This window comes from Drosophila tropicalis, unplaced genomic scaffold (assembly GCF_018151085.1).
Source record: "Drosophila tropicalis isolate 14030-0801.00 unplaced genomic scaffold, ASM1815108v1 contig_810, whole genome shotgun sequence".
NCBI lineage: Eukaryota > Metazoa > Arthropoda > Insecta > Diptera > Drosophilidae > Drosophila > Drosophila tropicalis.
Window position 1 is genome coordinate 54,555 of NW_027173301.1, and position 12,238 is coordinate 66,792.

Sequence of the window (12,238 nt, forward strand, 5' to 3'; positions counted from 1 at the left end):
AATATAAGTATCTTCCTCTATTGTTCCTTTTATAAAAATTTTTTTTTCATCCGAGGCTAGTTGGTAAAAAACTCTTGATTATCTGTGCTGTTTACTACTTCCTCATTTATATTATCTACACTCATTGCTTCTGCTGGTGGTTGCTGATAATTTTGTGGTTGCTGATAATTTTGATTTTGTCTTACGTTCTGACTCTGTTGTCTATTCGGATTTTGATACTGTCTAATATTTTGACTCTGTTGTCTATTGGGATTTTGAGACTGTTTTACATTTTGACTCTGTTCAGTATTTTGGTTTGTATTTTTATTGGTTGTCTGTTTGTTATATGTACTATGGTCATTGTCATTTTTGGTTAATAATAGTTTTTTATTTAAATTTCCATAATTCAGACCAATATAATTTGCAAGTTCAATTCTTATATCTGTTAATGTTGTTTTATTCATTAAGGCAATGGCCATTGGACCACAAGATAATTCCTTTACTCTTTGAATTAAGAGACCACTTAATATGTCAACTAATCTGCTATTGTTTTCAAAGACCGAAAAATCAGTAATTTCCTCAACAATTGCTCTTACTTTAAAATCAAGATCTCGAACGGTAGTTACCCTTAAGTTATTAATTTTTCTGGTTAGACCCATTTGATCCGTTCTTGGGCGATAATGATGTCGAAGACGAGTTTTGCAATCAGCCCAAGATGTAGGGGGTTAATATTAAGCATAGTTCTTGCCTGACCTTGAATTTTGGTGTTGAATATAACAGTGAAGACCTGGTCGTTATCATCATACTCCTCCATGATTTGGTTGACTGCCGAAATGAAGCCATGTAACGTTCCCTCCTGTCCAGTGAACACCGGCAAGTACCTTGTTTCCTTCTCGATGCTGTTTCTCTCCCTTGTTGTTGGATTAGAATGCATCTCTTGATTGGATATTATTATTGATGTTAGCATTTGAATGCATTGTTGTATTTCGTTAATTTGTGCCATTTTAATGGTGTATGTTTTATTGTTTCGTTAACTTTTTTTTTTTTTTTAAGTTTCCACAATAATTCTGTTTGTTTGCACAAAGTGTTTTTACAATATTATATTGTTTCGTTATTTGTCACAAAATGTTTTTATAATATTATATTGTTTCGTTGGCCTAGATTTTCTCCAAGGTTTCCACAATATATATATTTTATTTTGTCACTAAATGTTTTGTTTTCCACAGTATTATATTGTTTCGTTATCTTTGATTGCGTTCAAAGTTTCCACAATATTTTAGCTGTGAACTCGAGTACCGACTGCGCCAATTAAGATTGAGTCTGTTCTGGTTGAGTGTTAAATCAAGACTGCTTTATTGAATAAAATCATATTCTGGTTTGGCTTACATCTAAGTGTTTATAATGTTTTCTTCTGGTCACTTTTCTTGTGACACTCTATGTTTAGGGAAACTGTCACTTATCTTGTGACACTCTATGTTTAGGGAAACTGTCACTTATCTTGTGACACTCTATGTTTAATGGAATGGTATTGTTTATGTTTACATTAATGTGGAGTGTAGACCTCTTGGGTCGGCTGTTATAGGAAGTGTTGCTAATGGCATAACTCGCGCGGCCGCTCTGGCCGAATATGCAATACGATATATCCTCACTCTCCCGCTGCGGCGGCATATACACATACATACTCTTATGTAAACATTTATACATTTATACACAAATATGTTTATACATAAGCATACCGTTCCTCTGCCTGCATTGCTAGCAAAGCAGCTACGCGGGCTTAGCTTTAATCAACAAATGTATCAGAATCAAGAATCATTGAATAAACTGAGTTCAAATGCAAAAGACATATTTGTGTCCCATATAAATATTCAAACTTAATACAATCTTGGATGATTATCCTACAATTGTTTGGGTTTTTTTTTTAACATATTTTAAAATGCCAAAAATAAACATAATCGTAATGTAGAACTACAAATAACCAAGGACAATTCCTGTAGATTCAGTGAAGAAATGCTGAAATGGCAAACCGTTTTGCCAAATTATAATGGAAAGCGCACACACACAGAAAAACGCACATACATATATAGATATGTACAGATATATTTAATATTTTATTTGAATTTCAATGAATTTTTAGTGTAGCACTTAATGAAGTAGTGGTCCAGGTTATAAGTTGCCTACATACCAAGTTTCATCCTAGTAGCTTTAAAATTGAACCAGTAAAATGCAATATCGACTCAGATTCTCATCAATATATACATATGTACATATGTATATACTTCAAAAGGTCTATGTTTTTCAGTTAGACAGAAGTAACTGTACAATTTTTGACATCCAAGAAGGCCTGGGATGTTTGGAAAATGAATCATTCAACTTCGTGAACTCATGGAGTCAACATCAAAAGTAAAACAAAAAGTTTACCTATGAATAATCTATAAAGTGAAAACTGAAAAGTAAAAAAAGTGAAAATGTGTTGACTGTTAAGTTAATCATGAAATCCGGGAAGGTTGGTAATCGTAAGGATATTACTTTTCATAATCATGACTAAGTGTTCCTTTTCAGCAATTGGCTATGCAGCTGCCGATCTCAGCTACGATATATGTATGACCTGAAGTCAGAACTTGAACGGCATCTAAAAGTGCAATCGGAAATGTTGAAGATATCCGCATCAGGTGTTATTTTAGCGGAATCCGATTTCGTTACAGAAGTAGCTGGTCTAGGCAACAAGAAACGCAGCAAGCCAGTGTGGTCATGCTATAACGGAAACAATATGGTGGGCTTAATGTTTTTTCTTAAAGCAGAGGATGTTGCGGTTCCGTTAGTCGACAACCAGGTGTCGGATTCTTCAGTCATTGATCTTTGCTCTGGGTCTAGCAGCGAATCCACATATGATTGCAAACGCGGTCTAAAGCGAAAGGGCAATACACGCGAAAATCCTATGCTTTCTAAGAAGTAAGCGCAAGGAATAGAAAATCCGAATTAGATATAACTGAATATTCTGTCTAACTGAATATTCTGTCTATTGAAAATAGGTTCAAAAATGATGTCGAATTTAGTGAGGAGAGTATTCCAAGCACGTCATCCGATGGAGCCATGAAAGAGGCTTGCGGTATGGGAGGCTGCGGGATTAAGTCCAGGACTAAACCAGTCGAATCCGAATCGGACCTGGAAATGGAGGAAAATGGACTGCGGCCACCATACATGGATAAATTGCCAGAAAACAGGCCGTTTGTGCTGGTGGTCTCTTCAGATTGTGCGAAGGATTATTACCATCTTTAAGATTTCTTCGGCAGTTTCCAGGATTATAGAAGCGTTTCATGCCTCATTCAATGAAGTGGCTTTCGTAACGGAGTTCAATGGATGACTGTTCGATGCAGCCGCTGATGAAGATACAATGGAATGGGTGGCAAGAAATATTTGTTCTATGGGACAGTTTGAGGCCATAAGTCTTATTAATTTCTTACGGTTAACCGCTGCTAGGCTTACATGGCCAAAAGTGGAGTGTAGCCTGAAACTTAGTTTTAAGCTCCTAGAAAGCCAGAACTGTAATATTTCGACAGAGAAATGGGCAGTAGTTATTCAAAAAATTTGCCGCGCTTTTCCCCTGAAAACGACACAGATATTTGCATTAATGAACAGGTCGAGATCTGGATGGATGCGGAGAGTGCCGATGCGATCAAAGAACGCTCTTATCGTTTAAAATATAGCTTCTGCAGGATACCATTTGAATTTTGCGATTAGTTGAGAAGTTGATGAACAATATATATTTTTATGTTGTGGAATATATTAAAGATGAGTTTTGAAATAACGCTGAAAAAGAAATTTCGGAATTTCAAATTTTAAATTTTTGTTTAAAACATTGCCAGTGCCTAGCGGACTTTCTAGATAATGGGATCTGCCTGATTCGCCACGTGCACGCTATAACCCAAATTGACCCAATGTGATGGAGCAGATGATCCAATTTCAATTTTGTGACTAGACGTTGTATATATGATTGTTTCTGGAAAAATGTATGTGCTAAGAAAACTTTTACTATTTTTCGGTCACTCACACGTCAAAAAAAGATGACTTGACAAATAAGCGAAATAACGGTAAAATCGTACTCTTACGGCTCTCTTTATATTTTTTACGGTTAGTTCACGTATCTAAGTTTCATTTAAGAGCAGAACATTTACGGTAACAGAACCTCTATTGCCGTAAATAATTTAAAGAGTAATCTCTTAAAAATGTAACAAGTTTACTAAAAAAACAAACTCAACTTTTCTTACAAATATTTTGTACATTTGAACTTTTTTTCACTACTACTATTCAAAACTGTACATTTGGAACATTTCTTAATAAAATATAATGAAAAAAATACGGATATTTGGTACTTTATGTTTGGGTCCTGTGGTTGACCTTTTTCCGGAAATGCCCATAGTTTCACCCTGACAAATATAAGACTTACTAATAAGGTAGATACCGACAACTACGCTCATTTATTAGGGACAAATCAGTGTATAGCTTCACGTTACAGAGTGCGGACGTGCAAAAATAAGTAGCTGATGTAATCACACTTAAATATTAGTTTATTCTAAAATATTGTTTGTAATAAGCATTGCTCTGCACAAATATAAGACTTAGTAATAAGGTAGATACCGACAACTACGCTCATTTATACAGGCATTTATTAGGGACAAATCAGTGTATAGCTTCACGTTACAGAGTGCGGACGTGCAAAAATAAGTAGCTGATGTAATCACACTTAAATATTAGTTTATTCTAAAATATTGTTTGTTATAAGCATTGCTCTACACAACTGTTAATTTTGGAAAAAACTAAATAATTTTGGAATCCATAGACTCTTGTGCATAAAACATAGTTAAGATCTCAACTCGGTTCAAAGAGTCTATTCGTGTATATCTTCCATCAGTGTGGCTTAATCCTTTCATTAACCACTTCGAAGCGATTTCATGTTGCCTTGATTTGTCATCATTAGTGTTCACGCAACTGAGTGAACAGCAGGGAGTGAGTGGTAGAAATGCTTTTCCAAAAGCGAATACGGTTACGCCGACCACCCTCACGTTTAACTCCAGTTTTACTTAAGCCCGAAACATATCGTGGGTGAATACTTGCCTGTAAATAAATCATTATGTTTAAAACTAGGTTAAATTTAAATTCCGGCGCGTTTTAATTACTTGTACCAAATCGTTTTAGTATTTTGGGCCTTCTTTAGTTTGTTTATCACAGTATCATACGTTACAGAGTGCGGATGTTCAAAAATAAGTAGCTGATGTAATCACACCTAAATATTAGTTTATTCTAAAATGTTGTTAGTTATAAGCATTGCTCTACACAACTGTTAATTTTGGAAAAAAACTAAATAATTTTTGGAATCCATAGACTCTTGTGCATAAAACATAGTTAAGATCTCAACTCGGTTCATAAATCATTATGTTTAAAACTAGGTTAAATTTAAATTCCGGCGCGTTTTAATTACTTGTACCAAATCGTTTTAGTATTTTGGACCTTCTTTAGTTTGTTTATCACAGTATCATACGTTACAGAGTGCGGATGTTCAAAAATAAGTAGCTGATGTAATCACACCTAAATATTAGTTTATTCTAAAATGTTGTTAGTTATAAGCATTGCTCTACACAACTGTTAATTTTGGAAAAAAACTAAATAATTTTGGAATCCATAGACTCTTGTGCATAAAACATAGTTAAGATCTCAACTCGGTTCAAAGAGTCTATTCGTGTATATCTTCCATCATCTTCATGTTGCCTTGATTTGTCATCATTAGTGTTCACGCCACTGAGTGAACAGCAGGGAGTGAGTGGTAGAAATGCTTTTCCAAAAGCGAATACGGTTACGCCGACCACCCTCACTTTTAACTCCAGTTTTACTTTAGCCCGAAACATATCGTGGGTGAATACTTGCCTGTAAATAAATCATTATGTTTAAAACTAGGTTAAATTTAAATTCCGGCGCGTTTTAATTACTTGTACCAAATCGTTTTAGTATTTTGGGCCTTCTTTGGTTTGTTTATCACAGTATCATCGTTGGACTTAACCTGTTTAGATACCACTTGATCAGTATTGCTTGTCGAATGTAATGATATATATATGGAATCGGATTATTATGACTTATTCCATATTTCAGACAATTTAACCTCATTGAAACCGTCTTCGACTTGTTTTGGAAATCTTTTGCTTGTCTTCGTTGATGATCTGCTGACTCTTAGCTTGCACTGAACTGGTGGTGCACTCAAGCGATTCTCAATTGTGGTCTCTCGCTAAGTTGCAGGGTAGCAGCCGGTTCGATTAGGTAATTTTAAGCGAGAATTGTGTTGTAGTCCGCTTGGCATTGCGACTGAGCTTACGAACTCCACTGGGAGAGTGCGTTTACTTTTTGCCGGGGTATCATAATTAACTGCAGCAGATGATTGTTAATTTAATCAAAAAGAACTGTATATGATCAAAATTCGTAGTGGTTGCCCATTTCACTTTCTTCATCAGATTTAAAGATATCAAAAAGCTAAAAATAGGCCGGAACACAAGTAATTTAGATGCATATAATTTGAATTCAGTTTTCCATTTATCCACTCCAGATGCTCAGTTCGGGGTATATAACGGCCATCGAATGGATTGCTGGTCGCAGTAACATTTCTTTTCGACATAAACTGAAAGGATTATTAGGATTAGTAAACCATAACACTATTAGGAGAACTGAAAGTAAAGCAATTCTAGTAATAAAGAAAAGATAAGTTCACAAAGCACGGCACGCATACACATACGGTTTATATAGAGCTGCGCTTGTGTGTATGCACGTGGTAGCAGCGGTTGAGTAGAGCCGATCTATATAGGTATTAGAGAGCTGCATGAGTAGTCAAAAAACCTTATTCGAATTGACAATGTTATTTTTTTTTGCATATATTTTATTACATTTATTTCTATTTTATATTGGAATGCAAGAATATAATTTTATTTATATTTTCTGAGTTACTAGAAATAAGACAACGCTTTTCTGAAATCAAATTTCTAGCGTTGGAAAATGTTCGTTCCGAACCTGCGCTGCTCGCTGGAATACAGAATATTTTGCAACTTGTCTTATAAAGCAGAGGAAAAAAATTTGCATGCAAATTCCACCAAGCCAATGGGTCAAAATCATTTCAACGACACAAACGGAATGACTACAAAATTTGTAAGCTATAACTCGAATGAATTCGAATTCGAATTGTGTTAGCCAAATTTTTCATTCGGTTTTATACTTCATTCATTCGAACTTTTTTTCGTTGGATGCTGTGAGTTATGAGAAGCAATATACATTCACACTCACACACATTCACTCTAGTATTAGCAAGCACTCACTCAATTCAATTCAATTCGAGTCCATTCATTTCTTTAAATGTATTGAGTGAAGCCGAGCAGCTCTCTAATAGGTATCTAATCTTATATATATAATGAAGGAAGTCGACTCGCCGACTTGGGTTTCACCAGGTGAAACAAATATTTCAAATTTTGAAAACCAGATGTATGTCTATTAAATTGTTTTTACATGCCTCAAACTATGTGCTATCTCGCTCACTCCACAAACACACGAGCACTCTAGCGCCGCCACTAGCCAACGGCCAATCCTGGCCTTATGCACCGCGTAGTAAAATACGTTCATACTCATATTTTGCATGTTTCTTGTCCGATTTGGTAGTTTGGTAACTAGAAATAGTTAGTCTGGCGAATTTGAATGCGAAATCAAAAACTACAGAAGAAAATCGGTTTTTTACAAATTTGAGGCGAAAGTCGACGTGGCAAAATATGAAAAACTCTGCGCGCATACTAAGCCAGTGTACATACTAAATTTGGTGACTTTAGCTTTGTTAGTTTTTGACAAAATCAGTTTTGTTTGATTTGCGGGGGGCGGAATTGGGCGGAAAAATTTTTAAATAGCCAATATCTGCGCGTCTATTGAACTAGTCTACATACCAAATTTAAAGTCGGTAGCTGTCATAGTTTTTGAGAAAATCTGGTTTATGTAAATTCCGGGAGCGGAGGGGGCGTGGCAAAAAGTGTGAACAATTAGTTTCTGCGCGCTAACTACACGAAAATATAAACCAAATTTGATGTCTCCAGCTGTTATACTTTTTAAGAAAAATAGTTTTATGTGATTCTTTTTTGTGATACATTTACATACTACATGAGTATACATACCAAATTCGGTGTCTCTAGCTCTTATAGCCTCCGAGATCTGCGTGTTCATACAGACGGACGGACGGACGGACAAACGGACAGACGGACGGCTAGATCGATTCGGCTGTTGATCCTGATCAAGAATATATATACTTTATAGAGTCGGAGAAGCTTTCTTCTGCCTGTTACATACATTTTGGAGACTTTAATATACCATTTCACCCTATGAGTGTATGGTATAAAAAGTCGGATTTGTTCAACTCGAGATCTGCTGAAGCAAATTTGATGGTTATTGATTTGTTGTATTTGCTTTTTTTGCTTTATTTGCTTTTTTGCCAGTTCTTTATTTCAGGAATCTTTGGAACTACTTTTTAAATTAATTATTTATTAATATTGTATGTATTTAAATAAAAATGAAGCAAGTAAGTCGTCTCGCCGGCTTTGTTATACCATGCATCAGGTGAAACAAATATTTTTAATTTCGAAGACCAAATATATGTATATTTCATCTCACTATCTCACTCTAACAAGCACATTTGCACTCTAGGGCCGCAACTAGGCTTGATCGTGTCGATCGTCATGGCGGTGGAGTGTTCAAGTGTTGTGCCAATTGATCTTTCCTTAGGTGTTGAGTTTATTTGCGTTGAAGTTACATGTTCCAAATTTAGCTTATATACTTCTTGTTCAAATATTCCTCCAGCTTCTGATAACATGACCTACATGCACCATGCTGATGCTTTGCAAACTATTTTTAGTCGTCTTAAAGATCATGATTTCCTTATAGTTTTACGTGATTTTAACTTATCTAATATTTCTTGTCTGGTTGATGATAATATCTTTCTTAATTCCTTCATCTTAACATGTTTTTCTTGATAGCCTACTTGAATGTCCGCTATATCAGTTAAATTCTTTACTTAACTCTTCTAAAAGAATCCTTGATCTTGTTTTGTGTCGTATCCCACTGTTAGTTCTGTATCTCAAACACAGATCCTTGTGAAGACTGAAGATCCTTATCACCTTACCTTTAAAGTTATTATTTCTTACAATTCCGTTACTACTCGTCGTGGGTGTTTTCGTAAAACAAATTTTAGTCTTCTTGGCAACCTTATTATACCCTTGCAAAAAGGGTATATTAATTTTGGTCAGAAGTTTCCAACGTACAGAAGGAACCATTTGCGACCATATAAAGTATATATATTTTTGATCAGCATGACAAGACGAGTTCGAATAGCCATGTCCGTCCGTCCGTCCGTCTATGCAGGATCCCCCGAAAGAAATAGAGGACAAAAAGTCACACACTACAAAATCAAAATTCAAGAAGAAAAAGAAAGTTAATAAAAGCAAATACGAAAATTAATTAATTACAGGTCAACAACTCAAGATGCCTTTTTTTGTGCATTACGCTACATTGACATAATCCCAGTAAAAGCACAAAACCGTTACTTAATATTTAAAACAGGAACCATGGATCTACCGACAAACTTTAATATCATTATTTAAAAGTGAATTTAACGCTAGACATTACGTATAAAAATTTAATGCAACAAGCACAGGAATTTAAAGACATAATCTATATTCAATACTTAACAGAAAAACAAAGTAAAACGTAATAAACAAGGACTAATTAACGGAATTGGTTCAATACACAAATATCTTTTTGGTACTCTTGATCAGGACGATAAAGATGATAATATTGAAAGCATTCAAATTAAATTAAATTACGTAATGGACACTGTTAATAATGGTTTAAAATAATAAACCTCAGGGAAGAAAAAGAAAAATTAGTAAGTTATAATCTTTAATTTTGAGCATTTCACAGAATACATTGAAGACATAGAAATGGGCAAGCAGCTCACTAGTCAAGGAATTTTCAACCTAAAACTTTTCCAACATAATCACTTAAGTCATGTTAATTCGGAAAAACTATTGAATACAAAAACTTCCTCATATGCTCTGCTTCGTATCATAACCGAAAAGATTCTTCAGAAACGATCTCTATTCGAGCGGCACTTTTTGTTTTGTTTTAATTTGTTTTTTTGTCAAGCGCTATGCATTGACTCATTCGTGTGACTCTCTCAAAAGAGCGTCGCGTAAAGATTAATACGATTTTTGGTCACACAAAGAGCCTCAACAATAGACAGTTTGACTAAAAAACTCAACAGAAATGATCTTTTGATCATATGATCTTTGTCTATCGTGTGCAAACGAGATATTATTTATCATTTCAAACATTCCTCGAGAACTAATAAAAACCCCTATCTTTGAGATACTTCCTTACTCAAGTGAAAATAAAAATATTTTGATAGAGAATTCAAATCAATTCCCAATCACTTGCAAATACATTAAAAAATATAAGTATTTTCAAACTAATTACATTGAACCAAACATAATTGTAACATGAAACTTACCGAAAACTAAACTTAATAAAAATTGCGTAAAAAACGACTTAATAATAGAAGGCAATAACATAATAAAAATTTACGATTGTGCCTTACAATTAAACGAAATATCAATAACAAATTCATTGCTTGACTATAGCCAAAGCATTTATGTAACAAACAATATAACCAGGCTAGAACCTATTTCCTTTATCTAAACAAAAGAGATAATTAACGAAAACACCAGAAATGATCTTTTGATCATATAATCTTTGTCTATCGGACACACTTGAAAAAAGACCACGCCGACAATAAGAATATTGTAAATCATACTATTAAGAACATATACAAATAAAGGTCATAAGCTTCTCAAAATAAAAATAACAAGCACTATATTATATATCTCTAGAAGAAACATTTTCAAAAAAATTTCATACAAATTGGAGTCTCCCCATGAAATTTGATAAGGTGATAGTATTGGATATAAAACATAAGATCCCAAAAGTTTCGATCGGATAAATAGAACACAACTGTCCAGTTTGTCTTCGATTTAGGGTAAAGGAAAATGGTCTCGTAATATTACCTTGTTGATCCATCGATATTCCATACATAGTCTTGAAGATCCATCTCGTTTTTTAGCAGGACTACCGACCTTTGTAGTCTGACTCGGAGTGCTCGAATATACCTTGCTTTAACCATTCATCAACTTGTTGACATCTCGAGTCATAGCAACGTTCGTTATAACCGATTCCATGCGTACGTGAGTAGATTGGGGTATCATCATTGACTACGATTCGCATTTTCATGTTTGTCGACTTTGCATTTTTAGTTTTTAATCAGTTCGCGTACCTCGTTCTTTGCGTAATTGCTTGCCTTAGCTTCAGTATTTAATTCAATCTCGTCGACATTTAATGTATTTATTCTAATCAACACCGAAAAATTTACAAATAACTAAAAATACTGATTTAAATTCTTGTCCGTCAATTACAAATGGTTGTTTGATTGAACCCATGGCTTTGACCGCGTCGCTACTACCAATCTCGATTAATAATATGCTGCACTCACATTGCTTTGGCTGTTGTATTCTTTTATAAGTCGTTCGGACATAAGATTGTATTTACTTCCAGTGTCAATCAAAGCATGCGATTGATGTGTTTAGTTTTCGTGGCCAAATATGTTGCATTCAAAACCCTTTTTAACTTGGTTTTTACTTTCACAAGAAGCGGCTGTACCTTTGCATTGGTTGGGATTTACGTTCACTTTTCTGAATGTTTTTTGTTAAATCATAGAACATTTTTTTATCACTCTTAGATTTCTCTCGCATTATTTCGGCGAATTTCAATTTGTCTTTGAAGTCTTTTAACGTCAACGTTGATTTGTTCCTACCAATACCATTAATAACATGCAGATTCTTCGATACTTCCTCGTTCATCAGCAAGAAATATTCTTGGAAATTCTCGTTTTTCCCCATTTTCCGATAAGCAATAATTTCCTGGCATACCGAAAGGTGTCGGAGAACCGGATCGAGAACCAGAACTTCCTTCGGGAGTAGGCGACGGTGGGGTTTTACATCTAATTTCCCCGGCACTAAATTGGGCTTCGATTTCGGCAAGTCGACTCAATACCTCAGGATGATGATCCTCCCTTGAGGCAAACTCGCGGAAACGATTTCTTAGGTCCTCCACTATTTCACCGGTGTCTAATCCGAATTCG